The sequence below is a fragment of the Schistocerca nitens genome, chromosome 5 (genome assembly GCF_023898315.1).
Source record: "Schistocerca nitens isolate TAMUIC-IGC-003100 chromosome 5, iqSchNite1.1, whole genome shotgun sequence".
In the NCBI taxonomy this organism is placed as follows: Eukaryota; Metazoa; Arthropoda; class Insecta; order Orthoptera; family Acrididae; genus Schistocerca; species Schistocerca nitens.
Window position 1 is genome coordinate 206,772 of NC_064618.1, and position 22,847 is coordinate 229,618.

A 22,847-nucleotide genomic window follows, 5' to 3' on the forward strand; every position below is an offset into this window, starting at 1 on the left:
ACACAGAAATTGCATCGGAATTAAATATAAGAGACACAATGCCGACTTTAGTACAGGCAGACTGAGCCTTACTACTGTCTATGTTTTGAGCGTTTTCTGTGTCACCAGTTTTACATTCCGATGCACCTCTGCAAGTATACTGTTTCCCTTCGACTTTCCCATTGACGATGAAACACAGAAATTGCATCGGAATTAAATATAAGAGACACAATGCCGACTTAAGTACAGGAAGACTGAGTCTTTCTACTGTCTATGTTTTGAGCGTTTCCTGTGTCACCAGTTTTACATTCCGATGCACCTCTGCGGGTTTACTGTATCCATTGGACCATCCCAGTGACGATGAAACACAGAAATTGCATCGGAATTAAATATAAGAGACACAATGCCGACTGAAGTACAGGAAGACTGAGTCTTCCTACTATCTATGTTTTGAGCGTTTCCTGTGTCACCAGTTTTACATTCCGATCCACCTCTGCAGGTTTAAGTATCCATTGGATTTTCACATTGACGATGAAACACAGAAATTGCATCGGAATTAAATATAAGAGACACAATGCCGACTTAGGTACAGGAAGACTGAGTCTTCCTACTGTCTCTGATTTGAGCGTGTCCTGTGTCACCAGTTTTACATTCCGATGCACCTCTGCAGTTTTACTGTATCACTTGCACCTTCACAGTGACGATGAGACACAGAAATTGCATAGGAATTAAATATAAAAGACACAATGCCGACATAAGTACAAGAAAACTGAGTCTTGTTAGGGTCTATGTTATGAGAGCTTCCTGTGTCACCAGTTTTATATTCCGATGCACCTCTGCAGGGTTACTGTATCCCTTGGACCTTCCCATTGACGAAAAAACACAGAAATTGCATCGCAATTAAATATATGACACAATGCCGACTTCAGTACAGGAAGACTGAGTCTTCCTACTGTCAATGTTTGAGCGTTTCCTGTGTCAACAGTTTTACATTCCGATGCACCTCTGCAGGTTTACTGTATCCATTGGACCTTCCCATTGACGATGAAACACAGAAAATGCATCGGAATTAAATATAAGAGACACAATGCCGACTGAAGTACAGGAAGACTGAGACTTCCTACTGTCTATGCCTTGAGCGTTTCCTGTGTCACCAGTTTTACATTCCGATCCACCTCTGCAGGTTTACTGTATCCATTGGACCTTCCCATTGACGATGAAACAAAGAAAATGCATCGGAATTAAATATAAGAGACACAATGCCGATTTAAGTACAGGAAGGCTGACTCTTCCTACTGTCTATGTTTTGAGCGTTTCCTGTGTCACCAGTTTTACATTCCGATGCACCTCTGCAGGTTTACTGTATCCCTTGGATCTTCGCATCGACGATGAACCACAGAAATTGCATCGGAATTAAATATAAGAGACACAATGCCGACTTAAGTACAGGAACATTCAGTCTTCCTACTGTCTATGTTTTCAGCTTTTTCCTGCGTCACCAGTTTCTTATTCCGATTCACCTCTGCAGGTTTACTGTATCCATTGGACCTTCCCATTGACGATGAAACACAGAAATTACATCGGAATTAAATATAAGAGACACAACGTTAAGTTAAGTACAAGAAAACTGAGTCTTCTTACGGTCTATGTTTTGAGCGTTTCCTGTGTCACCAGTTTTACATTCCGATGCACCTCTGCAGGTTTACTGTATCCATTGGACCTTCCCATGGACGATGACACACAGAAATTGCATCGGAATTAAATATAAGAGACACAATGCCGACTTAAGTACAGGAAGACTGAGTCTTCCTACTGTCTATGTTTTGAGTGTTTCCTGTGTCACCAGTTTTACATTCCGATGCACATCTGCAGGTTTACTGTATCCCTTGGATCTTCGCATTGACGATGAACCACAGAAATTGCATCGGAATTAAATATAAGAGACACAATGACGACTTAAGTACAGGAACATTGAGTCTTCCTACTGTCTATGTTTTGAGCGTTTCCTGCGTCACCAGTTTAGCGTTCCGATGCACCTCTGCAGGTTTACTGTATCCATTGGACCTTCCCATTGACGATGAAACACAGAAATTACATCGGAATTAAATATAAGAGATACAACGTTGAGTTAAGTACAAGAAAACTGAGTCTTCTTACGGTCTATGTTTTGAACGTTTCCTGTGTCACCATTTTTACATTCCGATTCACCTCTGCAGGTTTACTGTATCCCTTGGACCTTCCCATGGACGATGAAACACAGAAATTGCATCGGAATTAAATATAAGAGACACTATTCACTCTTAGGTACAGGAAGACTGAGTCTTCCTACTGTCTATGTTTTGAGCGTGTCCTGTGTCACCAGTTTTACATTCCGATGCACCTCTGCAGGTTTACTGTAACACTTGGACCTTCACAGTGACGATGAAACACAGATATTTGCATCGTAATTAAATATAAAAGACACAATGCCGACTTAAGTACAAGAAAAATGAGTCTTCTTAGGGTCTATGCTATGAGCGCTTCCTGTGTCACCTGTTTTACATTCCGATGCACCTCTGCAGGGTTACTGTATTCCTTGGACCTTCCCATTGGCGATGAAACACAGAAATTGCATCGGAATTAAATATAAGAGACACAATGACGTCTTAAGTACAGGAAGACAAAGTCTTCCAACTGTCTATGTTTTGAGCGTGTCCTGTGTCACCAGTTTTACATTCCGATGCACCTCTGCAGGTTTCCTGTATCCCTTGGACCTTCAAAGTGACGATGAAACACAGAAATTTCATCGGAATTAAATATAAGGGACACAATGCCGACTTAAGTAGAGGAAGACTGAGCCTTCCTACTGTCTATGTTTTGAGCGTTTCCTGTGTCATCAGTTCTACATTCCGATGCACCTCTGCAGGTTTACTGTATCCATTGGACCCCCCCATAGACGATGAAACACAGAAATTGCATCGGAATTAAATATAAAAGACACAATGCGGACTTAAGTACAGGAAGACTGAGTCTTTCTACTGTCTATGTTTTGAGCGTTTCCTGTGTCACCAGTTTTGCATTCCGATGCACCTCTGCAGCTTTACTGTATCCATTGGATCTTCCCATGGACGATGAAACACAGAAATTGCATCGGAATTAAATATAGGAGACACAATTCTCACTTAGGTACAGGAAGACTGAGTCTTCCTACTGTCTATGTTTTGAGCGTGTCCTGTGTCACCAGTTTTACATTCCGATGCACCTCTGCAGGTTTACTGTATCCCTTGGACCTTCACAGTGACGATGAAACACAGAAATTGCATCGGAATTAAATAAAAGAGACACAATGCCGACTTAAGTACAAGAAAACTGAGTCTTCTAAGGGTCTATGTTATGAGCGCTTCCTGTGTCACCAGCTTTACATTCCGATGCACCTCTGCAGGGTTACTGTATCCCTTGGACCTTCCCATTGACGATGAAACACAGAAATTGCATCGGAATTAAATATAAGAGACACAATGCCGACTTAAGTACAGAAAGACTGAGTCTTCCTACTGTCTATGTTTTGAGCGTTTCCTGAGTCACCAGGTTTACATTCCGATGCACCTCTGCAGGTTTACTGTATCCCTTGGATTTTCACATTAACGATGAAACACAGAAATTGCATCGGAATTAAATATAAGAGACACAATGCCGACTTAAGTACAGGAAGATTGAGTCTTCCTATTGTGTATGTTTTGAGCGTTTCCTGCGTCACCAATTTTACATTCCGATGCACCTCTGCAGGTTTACTGTATCCATTGGACCCTCGCATTGACGATGAAACACAGAAATAGCATCGGAATTAAATGTAAGAGACACAACGCCGACTTAAGAACAGGAAGCCTGAGTCTTCCTACTCTCTACGTTTTGAATATCTCCTGTGTCACCACTTTTACATTCCGATGCACCTATGCAGGTTTACTGTATCCCTTGCACCTTCACAATGACGATGAAACACAGAAATTGCATCGGAATTAAATATAAAAGACACAATGCCGACTTAAGTACAAGAAAACTGAGTCTTCTTAGGGTCTATGTTATGAGCGCTTCCTGTGTCACCAGTTTTACATTCCGATGCACCTCTGCAGGGTTACTGTATCCCTTGGACCTTCCCATTGACGAACAAACACAGAAATTGCATCGGAATTAAATATATGACACAATGCCGACTTCAGTACAGGAAGACTGAGTCTTCCTACTGTAATGTTTGAGCGTTTCCTGTGTCAACAGTTTTACATTCCGATGCACTTCTGCAGGTTTACTGTATCCCTTGGACCTTCCCATTGACGATGAAACACAGAAAATGCATCGGAATTAAATATAAGGGACACAATGCCGACTTAAGTACAGGAAGACTGAGTCTTCCTACTGTCTATGTTTTGAGCGTTTCCTGTGTCACGATTTTTACATTCCGATCCACCTCTGCAGGTTTACTGTATCCACTGGACCTTCCCATTGACGATGAAACATAGAAATAGCATCGGAATTAAATATAAGAGACACAATGCCGACTTAAGTACAGGAAGGCTAAGTCTTCCTCTGTCTATGTTTTGAGCGTTTCCTGTGTCACCAGTTTTACATTCCGATGCACCTCTGCAGCTTTACTGTATCCATTGGATCTTCCCATGGACGATGAAACACAGAAATTGCATCGGAATTAAATATAGGAGACACAATTCTGACTTAGGTACAGGAAGACTGAGTCTTCCTACTGTCTATGTTTTGAGCGTGTCCTGTGTCACCAGTTTTACATTCCGATGCACCTCTGCAGCTTTACTGTATCCATTGGACCTTCCCATGGACGATGAAACACAGAAATTGTATCGGAATTAAATGTAAGAGACACAATTCTGACTTAGGTGCAGGAAGACTGAGTCTTCTTACTGTCTATGTTTTTAGCGTGTCCTGTGTCACCAGTTTTACATTCCGATGCACCTCTGCAGGTTTACCGTTTCCCTTGGACCTTCACAGTGACGATGAAACACAGAAATTGCATCGGAATTAAATATAAAAGACACAAAGCCGACTTAAGTCCAAGAAAACTGAGTCTTCTTAGGGTCTATGTTATGAGCGCTTCCTGTGTCACCAGCTTTACATTCCGATGCACCTCTGCAGGGTTACTGTATCCATTGGACCTTCCCATTGACAATGAAACACAGAAATTGCATCGGAATTAAATATAAGAAACACAATGCCGACTTAAGTAATGGAACATTGAGTCTTCCTACTGTCTATGTTTTGAGCGTTTCCTGCGTCACCAGTTTTACATTCCGATGCACCTCTGCAGGCTTACTGTATCCATTGGACCTTCCCATTGACGATGAAACACAGAAATTACATCGGAATTAAATATAAGAGACACAACGTTGAGTTAAGTACAAGAAAACTGAGTCTCCTTACGGTCTATGCTTTGAGCGTTTCCAGTGTCACCAGTTTTACATTCAGATGCACCTCTGCAGGTTTACTGTATCCATTGGACCTTCCCATTGACGATGAAAAACAGAAATTGCATCGGAATTAAATATAAGAGACACAATTCCGACTTAGGTACAGGAAGACTGAGTCTTCCTACTGTCTATGTTTTGAGCGTGTCCTGTGTCACCAGTTTTACATTCCGATGCACCTCTGCAGTTTTACTGTATCCCTTGCACCTTCACAGTGACGATGAAACACAGAAATTGCATCGGAATTAAATATAAAAGACACAATGCCGACTTAAGTACAAGAAAACTGAGTCTTCTTAGGGTCTATGTTATGAGCGCTTCCTGTGTCACCAGTTTTACATTCCGATGCACCTCTGCAGGGTTACTGTATCCCTTGGACCTTCCCATTGACGATGAAACACAGAAAATGCATCGGAATTAAATATAAGAGACACAATGCCGATTGAAGTACAGGAAGACTGAGTCTGCCTACTGTCTATGTTTTGAGCGTTTCCTGTCTCACCAGTTTTACACTCCGATGCACCTCTGCAGGTTTACTGTATCCATTGGACCTTCCCATTGACGATGAAACACAGAAATAGCATCGGAATTGAATATAAGAGACACAATGCCGACTTAAGTACAGGAAGGCTGAGTCTTCCTACTGTCTATGTTTTGAGTGTTTCCTGTGTCACCAGTTTTACATTCCGATGCACATCTGCAGGTTTACTGTATCCCTTGGATCTTCGCATTGACGATGAACCACAGAAATTGCATCGGAATTAAATATAAGAGACACAATGACGACTTAAGTACAGGAACATTGAGTCTTCCTACTGTCTATGTTTTGAGCGTTTCCTGCGTCACCAGTTTAGCGTTCCGATGCACCTCTGCAGGTTTACTGTATCCATTGGACCTTCCCATTGACGATGAAACACAGAAATTACATCGGAATTAAATATAAGAGACACAACGTTGAGTTAAGTACAAGAAAACTGAGTCTTCTTACGGTCTATGTTTTGAGCGTTTCCTGTGTCACCATTTTTACATTCCGATTCACCTCTGCAGGTTTACTGTATCCCTTGGACCTTCAAAGTGACGATGAAACACAGAAATTGCATCGGAATTAAATATAAGGGACACAATGCCGCACTTAAGTAGAGGAAGACAGAGCCTTCCTACTGTCTATGTTTTGAGCGTTTCCTGTGTCACCAGTTTTACATTCCGATGCACCTCTGCAAGTATACTGTTTCCCTTCGACTTTCCCATTGACGATGAAACACAGAAATTGCATCGGAATTAAATATAAGAGACACAATACCGACTTAAGTACAGGAAGATGAGTCTTCCTACTGTCTATGTTTTGAGCGTTTCCTGTGTCATCAGTTCTACATTCCGATGCACCTCTGCAGGTTTACTGTATCCATTGGACCCCCCCATAGACGATGAAACACAGAAATTGCATCGGAATTAAATATAAAAGACACAATGCCGACTTAAGTACAGGAAGACTGAGTCTTTCTACTGTCTATGTTTTGAGCGTTTCCTGTGTCACCAGTTTTGCATTCCGATGCACCTCTGCAGCTTTACTGTATCCATTGGATCTTCCCATGGACGATGAAACACAGAAATTGCATCGGAATTAAATGTAGGAGACACAATTCTCACTTAGGTACAGGAAGACTGAGTCTTCCTACTGTCTATGTTTTGAGCGTGTCCTGTGTCACCAGTTTTACATTCCGATGCACCTCTGCAGGTTTACTGTATCCCTTGGACCTTCACAGTGACGATGAAACACAGAAATTGCATCGGAATTAAATAAAAGAGACACAATGCCGACTTAAGTACAAGAAAACTGAGTCTTCTAAGGGTCTATGTTATGAGCGCTTCCTGTGTCACCAGCTTTACATTCCGATGCACCTCTGCAGGGTTACTGTATCCCTTGGACCTTCCCATTGACGATGAAGCACAGAAATTGCATCGGAATTAAATATAAGAGACACAATGCCGACTTAAATACAGAAAGACTGAGTCTTCCTACTGTCTATGTTTTGAGCGTTTCCTGAGTCACCAGGTTTACATTCCGATGCACCTCTGCAGGTTTACTGTATCCCTTGGATTTTCACATTAACGATGAAACACAGAAATTGCATCGGAATTAAATATATGAGACACAATGCCGACTTAAGTACAGGAAGATTGAGTCTTCCTATTGTGTATGATTTGAGCGTTTCCTGCGTCACCAATTTTACATTCCGATGCACCTCTGCAGGTTTACTGTATCCATTGGACCCTCGCATTGACGATGAAACACAGAAATAGCATCGGAATTAAATGTAAGAGACACAACGCCGACTTAAGAACAGGAAGCCTGAGTCTTCCTACTCTCTACGTTTTGAATATCTCCTGTGTCACCACTTTTACATTCCGATGCACCTATGCAGGTTTACTGTATCCCTTGCACCTTCACAATGACGATGAAACACAGAAATTGCATCGGAATTAAATATAAAAGACACAATGCCGACTTAAGTACAAGAAAACTGAGTCTTCTTAGGGTCTATGTTATGAGCGCTTCCTGTGTCACCAGTTTTACATTCCGATGCACCTCTGCAGGGTTACTGTATCCCTTGGACCTTCCCATTGACGAACAAACACAGAAATTGCATCAGAATTAAATATATGACACAATGCCGACTTCAGTACAGGAAGACTGAGTCTTCCTACTGTAATGTTTGAGCGTTTCCTGTGTCAACAGTTTTACATTCCGATGCACTTCTGCAGGTTTACTGTATCCCTTGGACCTTCCCATTGACGATGAAACACAGAAAATGCATCGGAATTAAATATAAGGGACACAATGCCGACTTAAGTACAGGAAGACTGAGTCTTCCTACTGTCTATGTTTTGAGCGTTTCCTGTGTCACGATTTTTACATTCCGATCCACCTCTGCAGGTTTACTGTATCCACTGGACCTTCCCATTGACGATGAAACATAGAAATAGCATCGGAATTAAATATAAGAGACACAATGCCGACTTAAGTACAGGAAGGCTAAGTCTTCCTACTGTCTATGTTTTGAGCGTTTCCTGTGTCACCAGTTTTACATTCCGATGCACCTCTGCAGCTTTACTGTATCCATTGGATCTTCCCATGGACGATGAAACACAGAAATTGCATCGGAATTAAATATAGGAGACACAATTCTGAGTTAGGTACAGGAAGACTGAGTCTTCCTACTGTCTATGTTTTGAGCGTGTCCTGTGTCACCAGTTTTACATTCCGATGCACCTCTGCAGGTTTACTGTATCCCTTGGACCTTCACAGTGACGATGAAACACAGAAATTGGATCGGAATTAAATAAAAGAGACACAATGCCGACTTAAGTACAAGAAAACTGAGTCTTCTAAGGGTCTATGTTATGAGCGCTTCCTGTGTCACCAGCTTTACATTCCGATGCACCTCTGCAGGGTTACTGTATCCCTTGGACCTTCCCATTGACGATGAAACACAGAAATTGCATCGGAATTAAATATAAGAGACACAATGCCGACTTAAGTACAGAAAGACTGAGTCTTCCTACTGTCTATGTTTTGAGCGTTTCCTGAGTCACCAGGTTTACATTCCGATGCACCTCTGCAGGTTTACTGTATCCCTTGGATTTTCACATTAACGATGAAACACAGAAATTGCATCGGAATTAAATATAAGAGACACAATGCCGACTTAAGTACAGGATGATTGAGTCTTCCTATTGTGTATGTTTTGAGCGTTTCCTGCGTCACCAATTTTACATTCCGATGCACCTCTGCAGGTTTACTGTATCCATTGGACCTTCGCATTGACGATGAAACACAGAAATAGCATCGGAATTAAATATAAGAGACACAATGCCGACTTAAGTACGGGAAGGCTAAGTCTTCCTACTGTCTATGTTTTGAGCGTTTCCTGTGTCACCAGTTTTACATTCCGATGCACCTCTGCAGGTCTATTGTATCCCTTGGATATTCGCATTGACGATGAACCACAGAAATTGCATCGGAATTAAATATAAGAGACACAATGCCGACTTAACTACAGGAACATTGTGTCTTCCTACTGTCTATGCTTTGAGCGTTTCCTGCGTCACCAGTTTTACATTCCGATGCACCTCTGCAGGTTTACTGTATCCATGGGACCTTCCCATTGACGATGAAACACAGAAATTACATCGGAATTAAATATAAGAGACACAACGTTGAGTTAAGTACAAGAAAACTGAGTGTTCTTACGGTCTATGTTTTGAGCGTTTCCTGTGTCACCAGTTTTAAATTCCGATGCACCTCTGCAGGTTTACTGTATCCATTGGACCTTCCCATGGACGACGAAACACAGAAATTGCATCGGAATTAAATACAAGAGACACAATGCTGACTTAAGTACAGGAAGACTGAGTCTTCCTACTGTCTATCTTTTGAGCGTGTCCTGTGTCACCAGTTTTACATTCCGATGCACCTCTGCAGGTTTAATGTATCCCTTGGACCTTCCCATTGACGATGAAACACAGAAAATGCATCGGAATTAAATATAAGGGACACAATGCCGACTTAAGTACAGGAAGACTGAGTCTTCCTACTGTCTATGTTTTGAGCGTTTCCTGTGTCACGATTTTTACATTCCGATCCACCTCTGCAGGTTTACTGTATCCACTGGACCTTCCCATTGACGATGAAACATAGAAATAGCATCGGAATTAAATATAAGAGACACAATGCCGACTTAAGTACAGGAAGGCTAAGTCTTCCTACTGTCTATGTTTTGAGCGTTTCCTGTGTCACCAGTTTTACATTCCGATGCACCTCTGCAGCTTTACTGTATCCATTGGATCTTCCCATGGACGATGAAACACAGAAATTGCATCGGAATTAAATATAGGAGACACAATTCTGACTTAGGTACAGGAAGACTGAGTCTTCCTACTGTCTATGTTTTGAGCGTGTCCTGTGTCACCAGTTTTACATTCCGATGCACCTCTGCAGGTATACTGTATCCCTTGGACCTTCACAGTGACGATGAAACACAGAAATTGGATCGGAATTAAATAAAAGAGACACAATGCCGACTTAAGTACAAGAAAACTGAGTCTTCTAAGGGTCTATGTTATGAGGGCTTCCTGTGTCACCAGCTTTACATTCCGATGCACCTCTGCAGGGTTACTGTATCCCTTGGACCTTCCCATTGACGATGAAACACAGATATTGCATCGGAATTAAATATAAGAGACACAATGCCGACTTAAGTACAGAAAGACTGAGTCTTCCTACTGTCTATGTTTTGAGCGTTTCCTGAGTCACCAGGTTTACATTCCGATGCACCTCTGCAGGTTTACTGTATCCCTTGGATTTTCACATTAACGATGAAACACAGAAATTGCATCGGAATTAAATATAAGAGACACAATGCCGACTTAAGTACAGGAAGATTGAGTCTTCCTATTGTGTATGTTTTGAGCGTTTCCTGCGTCACCAATTTTACATTCCGATGCACCTCTGCAGGTTTACTGTATCCATTGGACCTTCGCATTGACGATGAAACACAGAAATAGCATCGGAATTAAATATAAGAGACACAATGCCGACTTAAGTACGGGAAGGCTAAGTCTTCCTACTGTCTATGTTTTGAGCGTTTCCTGTGTCACCAGTTTTACATTCCGATGCACCTCTGCAGGTCTATTGTATCCCTTGGATATTCGCATTGACGATGAACCACAGAAATTGCATCGGAATTAAATATAAGAGACACAATGCCGACTTAACTACAGGAACATTGTGTCTTCCTACTGTCTATGCTTTGAGCGTTTCCTGCGTCACCAGTTTTACATTCCGATGCACCTCTGCAGGTTTACTGTATCCATGGGACCTTCCCATTGACGATGAAACACAGAAATTACATCGGAATTAAATATAAGAGACACAACGTTGAGTTAAGTACAAGAAAACTGAGTGTTCTTACGGTCTATGTTTTGAGCGTTTCCTGTGTCACCAGTTTTAAATTCCGATGCACCTCTGCAGGTTTACTGTATCCATTGGACCTTCCCATGGACGACGAAACGCAGAAATTGCATCGGAATTAAATACAAGAGACACAATGCTGACTTAGGTACAGGAAGACTGAGTCTTCCTACTGTCTATCTTTTGAGCGTGTCCTGTGTCACCAGTTTTACATTCCGATGCACCTCTGCAGGTTTAATGTATCCCTTGGACCTTCCCATTGACGATGAAACACAGAAAATGCATCGGAATTAAATATAAGGGACACAATGCCGACTTAAGTACAGGAAGACTGAGTCTTCCTACTGTCTATGTTTTGAGCGTTTCCTGTGTCACGATTTTTACATTCCGATCCACCTCTGCAGGTTTACTGTATCCACTGGACCTTCCCATTGACGATGAAACATAGAAATAGCATCGGAATTAAATATAGGAGACACAATTCTGACTTAGGTACAGGAAGACTGAGTCTTCCTACGGTCTATGTTTTGAGCGTGTCCTGTGTCACCAGTTTTACATTCCGATGCACCTCTGCAGGTATACTGTATCCCTTGGACCTTCACAGTGACGATGAAACACAGAAATTGGATCGGAATTAAATAAAAGAGACACAATGCCGACTTAAGTACAAGAAAACTGAGTCTTCTAAGGGTCTATGTTATGAGCGCTTCCTGTGTCACCAGCTTTACATTCCGATGCACCTCTGCAGGGTTACTGTATCCCTTGGACCTTCCCATTGACGATGAAACACAGAAATTGCATCGGAATTAAATATAAGAGACACAATGCCGACTTAAGTACAGAAAGACTGAGTCTTCCTACTGTCTATGTTTTGAGCGTTTCCTGAGTCACCAGGTTTACATTCCGATGCACCTCTGCAGGTTTACTGTATCCCTTGGATTTTCACATTAACGATGAAACACAGAAATTGCATCCGAATTAAATATAAGAGACACAATGCCGACTTAAGTACAGGAAGATTGAGTCTTCCTATTGTGTATGTTTTGAGCGTTTCCTGCGTCACCAATTTTACATTCCGATGCACCTCTGCAGGTTTACTGTATCCATTGGACCTTCGCATTGACGATGAAACACAGAAATAGCATCGGAATTAAATATAAGAGACACAATGCCGACTTAAGTACGGGAAGGCTAAGTCTTCCTACTGTCTATGTTTTGAGCGTTTCCTGTGTCACCAGTTTTACATTCCGATGCACCTCTGCAGGTCTATTGTATCCCTTGGATATTCGCATTGACGATGAACCACAGAAATTGCATCGGAATTAAATATAAGAGACACAATGCCGACTTAACTACAGGAACATTGTGTCTTCCTACTGTCTATGCTTTGAGCGTTTCCTGCGTCACCAGTTTTACATTCCGATGCACCTCTGCAGGTTTACTGTATCCATGGGACCTTCCCATTGACGATGAAACACAGAAATTACATCGGAATTAAATATAAGAGACACAACGTTGAGTTAAGTACAAGAAAACTGAGTGTTCTTACGGTCTATGTTTTGAGCGTTTCCTGTGTCACCAGTTTTAAATTCCGATGCACCTCTGCAGGTTTACTGTATCCATTGGACCTTCCCATGGACGACGAAAAACAGAAATTGCATCGGAATTAAATACAAGAGACACAATGCTGAATTAGGTACAGGAAGACTGAGTCTTCCTACTGTCTATCTTTTGAGCGTGTCCTGTGTCACCAGTTTTACATTCCGATGCACCTCTGCAGGTTTAATGTATCCCTTGGACCTTCACAGTGACGATGAAACACAGAAATTGTATCGGAATTAAATATAAAAGACACAATGCCGACTTAAGTACATGAAAACTGAGTCTTCTTAGGGTCAATGTTATGAGCGCTTGCTGTGTCACCAGTTTTACATTCCGATGCACCTCTGCAGGGTTACTGTATCCCTTGGACCTTCCCATTGACGATGAAACACTGAAATTGCATCGGAATTAAATATAAGAGACACAATGCCGACTTAAGTACAGAAAGACAGAGTCATTCTACTGTCTATGTTTTGAGCGTTTCCTGTGTCACCAGGTTTACATTCCGATGCACCTCTGCAGGTTTACTGTATCCCTTGGATTTTCACATTGACGATAAAACACAGAAATTGCATCGGAATTAAATATAAGAGACACAATGCCGACTTAAGTACAGTAAGATTGAGTCTTCTTACTGTCAATGCTTTGAGCGATTCCTGCGTCACCAGTTTTACATTCCGATGCACCTCGGCAGGTTTACTGTATCCATTGGACCTTCCCATTGACGATGAAACACAGAAATTACATCGGAATTAAGTATAAGAGACACAACGTTCACTTAAGTACAAGAAAACTGAGTCTTCTTACGGTCTATGTTTTGAGCGTTTCCAGTGTCACCAGTTTTACATTCCGATGCACCTCTGCAGGTTTACTGTATCCATTGGACCTTCCCATTGACGTTGAAACACAGAAATTGCATCGGAATTAAATATAAGAGACACAATTCCGACTTAGGAACTGGAAGACTGAGTCTTCCTACTGTCTATGTTTTGAGCGTGTCCTGTGTCACCAGTTTTACATTCCGATGCACCTCTGCAGTTTTACTGTATCCCTTGCACCTTCACATTGACGATGAAACACAGAAATTGCATAGGAATTAAATATAAAAGACACAATGCAGACTTAAGTACAAGAAAACTGAGTCTTCTTAGGGTCCATATTATGAGCGCTTCCTGTGTCACCAGTTTTACATTCCGATGCACTTCGGCAGGTTTACTGTATCCATTGGACCATCCCATTGACGATGAAACGCAAAAATTGCATCGGAATTAAATATAAGAGACACAATGCCGACTGAAGTACAGGAAGACTGAGTCTTCCTACTATCTATGTTTTGAGCGTTTCCTGAGTCACCAGTTTTACATTCCGATCCACCTCTGCAGGTTTAAGTATCCATTGGATTTTCACATTGACGATGAAACACAGAAATTGCATCGGAATTAAATATAAGAGACACAATGCCGACTTAAGTACAGGAAGATTGAGTCTTCCTACTGTGTATGCTTTGAGCGTTTCCTGCGTCACCAATTTAACATTCCGATGCACCTATGCAGGTTTACTGTATCCATTGGACCTTCCCATCGACGATGAAACACAGAAATTGCATCGGAATTAAATATAAGAGACACAATGCCGACTTAAGTACAGAAAGACAGAGTCATTCTACTGTCTATGTTTTGAGCGTTTCCTGAGTCACCAGTTTTACATTCCGATGCACCTCTGCAGTTTTACTGTATCACTTGCACCTTCACAGTGACGATGAAACACAGAAATTGCATAGGAATTAAATATAAAAGACACAATGCCGACATAAGTACAAGAAAACTGAGTCTTCTTAGGGTCTATGTTATGAGAGCTTCCTGTGTCACCAGTTTTATATTCCAATGCACCTCTGCAGGGTTACTGTATCCCTTGGATCTTCGCATTGACGATGAACCACAGAAATTGCATCGGAATTAAATATAAGAGACACAATGCCGACTTAAGTACAGGAACATTGAGTCTTCCTACTGTCTATGTTTTCAGCGTTTCCTGCGTCACCAGTTTTTTATTCCGATTCACCTCGCCAGGTTTACTGTATCCATTGGACCTTCCCATGGACGATGACACACAGAAATTGCATCGGAATTAAATATAAGAGACACAATGCCGACTTAAGTACAGGAAGACTGAGCCTTCCTACTGTCTATGTTTTGAGCGTTTCCTGTGTCACCAGTTTTACATTCCGATGCACCTCTGCAGGTATACTATTTCCCTTCGACTTTCCCATTGACGATGAAACACCGAAATTGCATCGGAATTAAATATAAGAGACACAATGCCGACTTAAGTACAGGAAGACTGAGTCTTTCTACTGTCTATGTTTTGAGCGTTTCGTGTGTCACCAGTTTTACATTCCGATGCACCTCTGCAGTTTTACTGTATCCCTTGCACCTTCACAGTGACGATGAAACACAGAAATTGCATCGGAATTAAATATAAAAGACACAATGCCGACTTAAGTACAAGAAAACTGAGTCTTCTTAGGGTCTATGTTATGAGCGCTTCCTGTGTCACCAGTTATACATTCCGATGCACCTCTGCAGGGTTACTGTATCCCTTGACCTTCCCATTGACGAAAAAACACAGAAATTGCATCGGAATTAAATATATGACACAATGGCGACTTCAGTACAGGAAGACTGAGTCTTCCTACTGTCAATGTTTGAGATTTTCCTGTGTCAACAGTTTTACATTCCGATGCACCTCTGCAAGTTTACTGTATATATTGGACCTTCCCATTGACGATGAAACACAGAAAATGCATCGGAATTAAATATAAGAGACACAATGCCGACTGAAGTACAGGAAGACTGAGTCTGCCTACTGTCTATGTTTTGAGCGTTTCCTGTGTCACCAGTTTTACATTCCGATGCACCTCTGCAGGTTTACTGTATCCATTGGACCTTCCCATTGACGATGAAACACAGAAATAGCATCGGAATTGAATATAAGAGACACAATGCCGACTTAAGTACAGGAAGGCTGAGTCTTCCTACTGTCTATGTTTTGAGTGTTTCCTGTGTCACCAGTTTTACATTCCGATGCACATCTGCAGGTTTACTGTATCCCTTGGATCTTCGCATTGACGATGAACCACAGAAATTGCAACGGAATTAAATATAAGAGACACAATGCCGACTTAAGTACAGGAACATTGAGTCTTCCTACTGTCTATGTTTTGAGCGTTTCCTGCGTCACCAGTTTAGCGTTCCGATGCACCTCTGCAGGTTTACTGTATCCATTGGACCTTCCCATTGACGATGAAACACAGAAATTACATCGGAATTAAATATAAGAGACACAACGTTGAGTTAAGAACAAGAAAACTGAGTCTTCTTTCGGTCTATGTTTTGAGCGTTTCCTGTGTCACCGTTTTTACATTCCGATTCACCTCTGCAGGTTTACTGTATCCCTTGGACCTTCCCATGGACGATGAAACACTGAAATTGCATCGGAATGAAATATAAGAGACACTATTCACTCTTAGGTACAGGAAGACTGAGTCTTCCTACTGTCTATGTTTTGAGCGTGTCCTGTGTCACCAGTTTTACATTCCGATGCACCTCTGCAGGTTTACTGTAACACTTGGACCTTCACAGTGACGATGAAACACAGATATTTGCATCGGAATTAAATATAAAAGACACAATGCCGACTTAAGTACAAGAAAACTGAGTCTTCTTAGGGTCTATGCTATGAGCGCTTCCTGTGTCACCTGTTTTACATTCCGATGCACCTCTGCAGGGTTACTGTATTCCTTGGACCTTCCCATTGGCGATGAAACACAGAAATTGCATCGGAATTAAATATAAGAGACACAATGACGTCTTAAGTACAGGAAGACAAAGTCTTCCAACTGTCTATGTTTTGAGCGTTTTCTGTGTCACCAGTTTTACATTCCGATGCACCTCTGCAGGTTTCCTGTATCCCTTGGACCTTCAAAGTGACGATGAAACACAGAAATTGCATCGGAATTAAATATAAGGGACACAATGCCGACTTAAGTAGAGGAAGACTGAGCCTTCCTACTGTCTATGTTTTGAGCGTTTCCTGTGTCACCAGTTTTACATTCCGATGCACCTCTGCAAGTATACTGTTTCCCTTCGACTTTCCCATTGACGATGAAACACAGAAATTGCATCGGAATTAAATATAAGAGACACAATACCGACTTAAGTACAGGAAGATGAGTCTTTCTACTGTCTATGTTTTGAGCGTTTCCTGTGTCATCAGTTCTACATTCCGATGCACCTCTGCAGGTTTACTGTATCCATTGGACCCCCCCCCCCCCCATTGACGATGAAACACAGAAATTGTATCGGAATTAAATATAAAAGACACAATGCCGACTTAAGTACAGGAAGACTGAGTCTTTCTACTGTCTATGTTTTGAGCGTTTCCTGTGTCACCAGTTTTACATTCCGATGCACCTCTGCAGCTTTACTGTATCCTTTGGATCTTCCCATGGACGATGAAACACAGAAATTGCATCGGAATTAAATATAGGAGACACAATTCTGACTTAGGTACAGGAAGACTGAGTCTTCCTACTGTCTATCTTTTGAGCGTGTCCTGTGTCACCAGTTTAACATTCCGATGCACCTCTGCAGGTTTAATGTATCCCTTGGATTTTCACATTGACGATGAAACACAGAAATTGCATCGGAATTAAATATAAGAGACACAATGCCGACTTAAGTACAGGAAGATTGAGTCTTCCTACTGTCTATGTTTTGAGCGTTTCCTGCGTCACCAGTTTTACATTCCGATGCACCTCGGCAGGTTTACTGTATCCATTGGACCTTCCCATTGACGATGAAACACAGAAATTACATCGGAATTAAGTATAAGAGACACAATGTTCACTTAAGTACAAGAAAACTGAGTCTTCTTACGGTCTATGTTTTGAGCGTTTCCAGTGTCACCAGTATTAAATTCCGATGCACCTCTGCAGGTTTACTGTATCCATTGGACCTTCCCATGGACGACGAAACACAGAAATTGCATCGGAATTAAATACAAGAGACACAATGCTGACTTAAGTACAAGAAAACTGAGTCTTCTTAAGGTCTATGTTATGAGCGCTTCCTGTGTCACCAGTTTTACATTCCGATGCACCTCTGCAGGGTTACTGTATCCCTTGGACCTTCCCATTGACGAACAAACACAGAAATTGCGTCGGAATTAAATATATGACACAATGCCAACTTCAGTACAGGAAGACTGAGTCTTCCTACTGTCAATGTTTGAGCGTTTCCTGAGTCTACAGTTTTACATTCCGATGCACTTCTGCAGGTTTACTGTATCCCTTGGACCTTCCCATTGACGATGAAACACAGAAAATGCATCGGAATTAAATATGAGGGACACAATGCCGACTTAAGTACAGGAAGACTGAGTCTTCCTACTGTCTATGTTTTGAGCGTTTCCTGTGTCACGAGTTTTACATTCCGATCCACCTCTGCAGGTTTACTGTATCCATTGGACCTTCCCATTGACGATGAAACATAGAAATAGCATCGGAATTAAATATAAGAGACACAATGCCGACTTAAGTGCAGGAAGGCTAAGTCTTCCTACTGTCTATGTTTTGAGCGTTTCCTGTGTCACCAGTTTTACATTCCGATGCACCTCTGCAGGTCTACTGTATCCCTTGGATATTTGCATTGACGACGAACCACAGAAATTGCATCGGAATTAAATATAAGAGACACAAAGCCGACTTAAGTACAGGAACATTGTGTCTTCCTACTGTCTATGCATTGAGCGTTTCCTGCGTCACCAGTTTTACATTCCGATGCACCTCTGCAGGTTTACTGTATCCATGGGACCTTCCCATTGACGATGAAACACAGAAATTACATCGGAATTAAATATAAGAGACACAACGTTGAGTTAAGTACAAGAAAACTGAGTGTTCTTACGGTCTATGTTTTGACCGTTTCCTGTGTCACCAGTATTAAATTCCGATGCACCTCTGCAGGTTTACTGTATCCATTGGACCTTCCCATGGACGACGAAACACAGAAATTGCATCGGAATTAAATACAAGAGACACAATGCTGACTTAGGTACAGGAAGACTGAGTCTTCCTACTGTCTATCTTTTGAGCGTGTCCTGTGTCACCAGTTTTACATTCCGATGCACCTCTGCAGGTTTAATGTATCCCTTGGATTTTCACATTGACGATGAAACACAGAAATTGCATCGGAATTAAATATAAGAGACACAATGCCGACTTAGGAACAGGAAGACTGAGTCTTCCTACTGTCTATGTTTTGAGTGTGTCCTGTGTCACCAGTTTTACATTCCGATGCACCTCTGCAGTTTTACTGTATCCCTTACACCTTCACAGTGACGATGAAACACAGAAATTGCATAGGAATTAAATATAAAAGACACAATGCAGACATAAGTACAAGAAAATTGAGTCTTCTTAAGGTGCATATTATGAGCGCTTCCTGTGTCACCAGTTTTACATTCCGATGCACCTCTGCAGGGTTACTGTATCCCTTGGACCTTCCCATTGACGAAAAAACACAGAAATTGCATCGGAATTAAATATATGACACAATGCCGACTTCAGTACAGGAAGACTGAGCCTTCCTACTGTCAATGTTTGAGCGTTTCCTGTGTCAACAGTTTTACATTCCGATGCACCTCTGCAGGTTTACTGTATCCATTGGACCTTCCCATTGACGATGAAACACAGAAAATGCATCGGAATTAAATATAAGAGACACAATGCCGACTGAAGTACAGGAAGACTGAGTCTTCCTACTGTCTATGTTTTGAGCGTTTCCTGTGTCACCAGTTTTACATTCCGATCCACCTCTGCAGGTTTACTGTATCCATTGGACCTTCCCATTGACGATGAAAGACAGAAATAGCTTCGGAATTAAATATAAGAGACACAATGCCGACTTAAGTACAGGAAGGGTGAGTCTTCCTACTGTCTATGTTTTGAGCGTTTCCTGTGTCACAAGTTTTACATTCCGATGCACCTCTGCAGGTTTACTGTATCCCTTAGATATTCGCATTGACGATGAACCACAGAAATTGCATCGGAATGAAATATAAGAGACATAATGCCGACTTAAGTACAGGAAGATGGAGTCTTCCTACTGTCTATTTTTTGAGCGTTTCCTGCGTCACCAGTTTTACATTCCGATGCACCTCTGCAGGTTTGCTGTATCCATCGGACCTTCCCATTGACGATGAAACACAGAAATTACATCGGAATTAAATATAAGAGACACAACGCCGACTTAAGGACAAGAAAACTGAGTCTTCTTACGGTCTATGCTTTGAGCGTTTCCAGTGTCACCAGTGTTACATTCCGATGCACCTCTGCAGGTTTACTGTGTCCCTTGGACCTTCCTATTGGCGATAAAACACAGAAATTACACCGCAATTAAATATAAGAGACACAATGACGTATTAAGTAGAGGAAGACTGAGTCTTGCTACTGTCTATGTTTTGAGCGTTTCCTGTGTCACCAGTTTTACATTCCGATGCACCTCTGCAGGTATACTGTTTCCCTTCGACTTTCCCATTGACGATGAAACACAGAAATTGCATCGGAATTAAATATAAGAGACAGAATGTCGACTTAAGTACAGGAAGACTGATTCTTCCTACTGTCAATGTTTGAGCGTTTCCTGTGTCAACAGTTTTACAATCCATTGCACCTCTGCAGGTTTACTGTATCCCTTGGACCTTCCCATTGACGATGAAACACAGAAAATGCATCGGAATTAAATATAAGAGACACAATGCCGACTTAAGTACAGGAAGACTGAGTATTCCTACTCTCTATGTTTTGATCGTTTCCTATGTCACCAGTTTTACATTCCGATCCACCTCTGCATATTTACTGTATCCATTGGACCTTCCCTTTGACGACGAAGCACAGAAATTGCATCGGAATTAAATATAAGAGACACAACGCCGACTTAAGTAAAAGAAAACTGAGTCATCTTACGGTCTATGATTTGGGCGTTTCCTGTGTGACCATTTTTACATTCCAATGCACCTCTGCAGGTTTACTATATACCTTGGACCTTCCCATTGACGAAAAAACACAGAAATTGCATCGGAATTAAATATAAGAGATACAATGCCGATTTAGGTACAGGAAGACTGAGTCTTCCTACTGTCTATGTTTTGAGCGTTTCCTATGTCATCAGTTTTACATTTTGATGCACCTCTGCAGGTTTACTGTATCCCTTGGACCTTCACAGTGACGATGAAACACAGAATTTGCATCTAAATTAAATATAAGAGACACAATGCCGACTTCAGTATAAGAAAACTGAGTCTTCTTAGGGTCTATGTTCTGACCGCTTCCTGTGTCACCAGTTTTACATTCCAATGCACCTCTGCAGGTTTACTCTATCCCTTGGACCTTCCCATTGACGACGGAATACAGATATTGCATCGGATTTAAATATAAGAGACACAATATCGACTTAAGTACAGGAAGACTGAGTATTCCTACTGTCTATGTTTTGATCGTTTCCTGTGTCAACAGTTTTTCATTCCGATTCACCTCTGCACGTTTACTGTATCCATTGGACCTTCCCATTGACGATGAAACACAGAAATTGCATCGGAATTAAATATAAGAGACACAATGCCGACTTAAGTACAGGAACATTGAGTCTTCCTACTGTCTATGTTTTGAGCGTTTCCTGTGTCACCAGTTTAACATTCCGATGCACCTACGCAGGTCTACAGTATCCCTTGGACCTTCATAGTGACGATGAAACACAGAAACTGCATCGGAATGAAATATAAGAGACACAATGTCGACTTAAGTACAGGAAAAGTGTGTCTTTCTATTGTATATGTTTTGAGCGTTTCCTGTGTCACCAGTTTTACATTCCGATGCACCTCTGCAGGTTTGCTGTATCCCTTGCACCTTCCCATTGACAATGAACCACAGAAACTACATCGGAATTAAATATAACAAACACAATGCCGACTTAAGTACAGGAAGACTGAGTCTTACTACTGTCTATGCTTTGAGCGTTCCCTGTGTCACCAGTTTTACATTCCGATGCACCTCTGCAGGTTTACTGTATCCCTTTGACCTTCCCATTGACGATGAATCACAGAAATTGCATCGGAATTAAATATAAATGACACAATGCCGACATAAGTACAGGAAGATTGAGTCTTCCTACTGTCTATTTTTTGAGCGTTTCCTGTGTCACCAGTTTTACATTCCCATGCATCTCTGCAGGTTTTCCTGTATCCCTTGGACCTTCAAAGTGACGATGAAACACAGAAATTGCATCGGAATTAAATATAAGAGACACAATGCCGACTTAAGTACAGGAAGACTGAGCCTTCCTACTGTCTATGTTTTAGAGCGTTTCCTGTGTCACCAGTTTTACATTCCGATGCACCTCTGCAGGTATACTGTTTCCTTCGTCATTCCCATTGACGATGAAACACAGAAATTGCATCGGAATTAAATATAAGAGACACAATGCCGACATAAGTACAGGAAGACTGAGTCTTCCTACTGTCTATGTTTTGAGCGTTTCCTGTGTCATCAGTTCTACATTCCGATGCACCTCTGCAGGTTTACTGTATCCATTGGATCTTCCCATTGACGATGAAACACAGAAATTGCATCGGAATGAAATATAAGAGACACAATGCCGACTTAAGAACAGGAAGACTGAGCCTTCCCACTGTCTATGTTTTGAGCGTTTCCTGTGTCACCAGTTTTACATTCCGATGCACCTCTGCAGGTATACTGTTTCCTTCGTCATTCC